The sequence below is a fragment of the Thalia democratica genome, chromosome 2 (genome assembly GCF_965202585.1).
Source record: "Thalia democratica chromosome 2, ktThaDemo2.hap1.1, whole genome shotgun sequence".
Lineage (NCBI taxonomy): Eukaryota > Metazoa > Chordata > Thaliacea > Salpida > Salpidae > Thalia > Thalia democratica.
In genome coordinates this window covers 39,911,916-39,914,596 of record NC_139166.1, presented here as the reverse complement: position 1 = coordinate 39,914,596, position 2,681 = coordinate 39,911,916, and positions in this window count along the sequence as shown.

Genomic DNA, 2,681 nt, shown 5'->3' with positions numbered 1-2,681 from the left:
AAATACATTTATCTATAGTTTTGAAAACTATATAGTTATTTATCTTAACTAAAAATGATTGCTCAATTTACTGAAATGTAAAGAGCTTATTTAGATAAAGATGTGCGGATTAAATATTTTATTCGCAACCTGGTTTGAGTGACAAAAAATTTTAGCATTAATAGTAAAATAAGTATTTTATTTAAGTTGAAGAGGTCACAATTTTTTGTCACCGAAACCCAGTTGTAAATAAAATATTTAATCCACACATAATTTTGAAAACTAATAACTGAAATTTAATTTTTTATTGTTAGAATTTTTTTAATTATTATTAGTTTATAAAAACTAGGTTTACAAAATCATAAACTGTGCCAAATTAGATTACATTTTTGACTATTATGATGAGTAAAATAAGAAATTATAATGATGTAATAGACATACAGTGGGTTCAAAAGAGAGGTCAAGAAGACATTGATGTTTTTGGTGATTAGAAAATCAAATCATATACATTGTTAATTTGACTGAACTTCTTGTACTAAAACTAGTCATGTATCTTTTCTGCTTCAAGTATTTCAGAAAATATGTAGGTTTAAAGGCAACTTATTTTTTGCTGTTAAGTAGTTGCAGAAATAGTCAAAATTTATTAAACTTTTGGTCAAAAATAGCTTGCAAAATTTACACAAAGTTATCAGAAATAGTTTTCTTTTAACAGTTATCTTAAATATGGTGTAGTGTTTACCGAAAAATCAGTAAGTAAGTCAAAATTCTAATTTTTCTTTTTGTGAAAACAAGTAATTAGGTTTCAAAGTTTTACTTTTAAACAACCTTTAAGATTATTTGCAAAAACAGAAGTCTATATTAACATTAAGCTTTCCTTATGTTTGCGCTAAATCCTTGATAAATAAGTTGATTATAACTTATTAAACTTTGAGCTATAAGATTCATATATCCTAATATTGCCAAACTTCACCATTGAATTTCTGAAAAAAAAGTTATAAACAAAAAAAAATCTGACTTTTCAAGCAAATTGTACTATCTTACAAGGTTGGCCAAAATCATAAAAAAAACAGGAATTTCGAACAAAAAACACTTAAAAATCTAGAACATTGAATATTTTTCACATGTAAAGAAATAAATTTTCGATAAAATTTGAAAAATCTGTCATATAGAAAAAATCATTAATTTGTTTATTATTAAAAAAAACATTTAAAGTAGCTTAAAACAAATTGTACAATATATAATCATATATGTGGGTGTTCTATGTACTTTTGTGTAACTTAATCAAGATATTAATTTTGAATTTAATAGTACAGTTTTTATATTACACCATGACTTTAATTTTTTTTCCGCACTTCAACTTATCTAACTACTTTACCACTTAAACAAAAAAAAAAGGTTTTTAACACAAGAATTTCAGTTTTTATCCAACCATGTTTAACACTTGGTTTGAATTTTTAGTCACAAAATGGTCAATGTCCGCTTGCTAGTCCATTTTGAGTCAGTAATTGTTTTTGTTTGTTTTAGCAATAACTAGTATTTTTGATAAAAAGGTTTGTAATTAGTACCGTAAGCTAATATATTTTGAACTGAATACAGTATATGTTATTCTTCAACCATGTTAAAATCAACAGTATTTTCATAAAAGTACATATTAAAGTCCATATAAGTTATTACTAGTAAAAAAAAACTAGTTATTTTAGTAAATTCATGTTAAAAAATTTAACAGAGTTTAAAAAATTTTATATTAATGTATAGAAGTAAATTTTTGTAAAATGTTTTTTATATTGTATATGACACCTAAAGTATAAAGTGAACATTTGCCTTATCTTGTAACCTATTGTGGACAGAACTAAATAAGTTTAAATTACTATTTTAGATTATCAATCAGAATCTGCAAAACAAATAAAGATTATTCTGACTGCTATGTTGATAAAGCCGATATTGTGATAGGATTCAGTAAAAAGGTGCCATGACAGCTGAGCTATTCCGTATGGTTTTATTAAATAACAGTTCAAATTCAAGATTTTTAAGGGGCCATTTAAAAAAAGTATATTTGAATTTGAAAACATATAAGTGTACTAGAATATCAGAGTACTGGAGATTATGATAATATATTTATAAACTTATTAAACAATTACATTAAAACATTAACAATCATCCAGAATTTTATTTGTGAAATTTTAAATTGTCGTGCATTTTCTAGGTAAACACATTTATTTATAAAAAGTCTCTATGAACTCTAAAATGTTTACAAACATCATTACTTTTTTATTTAACTGTTCAAAATATAGTTTTAATTGTTTGCTAACAAAAGATCCTAGTAAAGTAACTTCACTGGAATATAAATAAAAACAAATTATACAGTAATCTTCCTTTATTCTACCAACATATGTTTCTGTGTGTCAACGAATCAACACACTTCAACTGGGTTCTGTAAAAAAAAAAAGATTACTGTAATGAGAGAATAGAAGCATAGAATAAAGTAGGTGTATACATGTTTTCATTAAAATAAGATATTTTCTACAGATAATAGTTATTAATAGGTGAATATTAATATTAAATCCAACTGTTATAAAACTATATGATATTTGTAATTATTAAGTCTAAAATAAATAAGTAAGCTAAACTACACAACAAAACATAATATAAACAAACAACTCACGTTAATAGGAAAGATAACTAAATCAAAGTTTACTATTGTT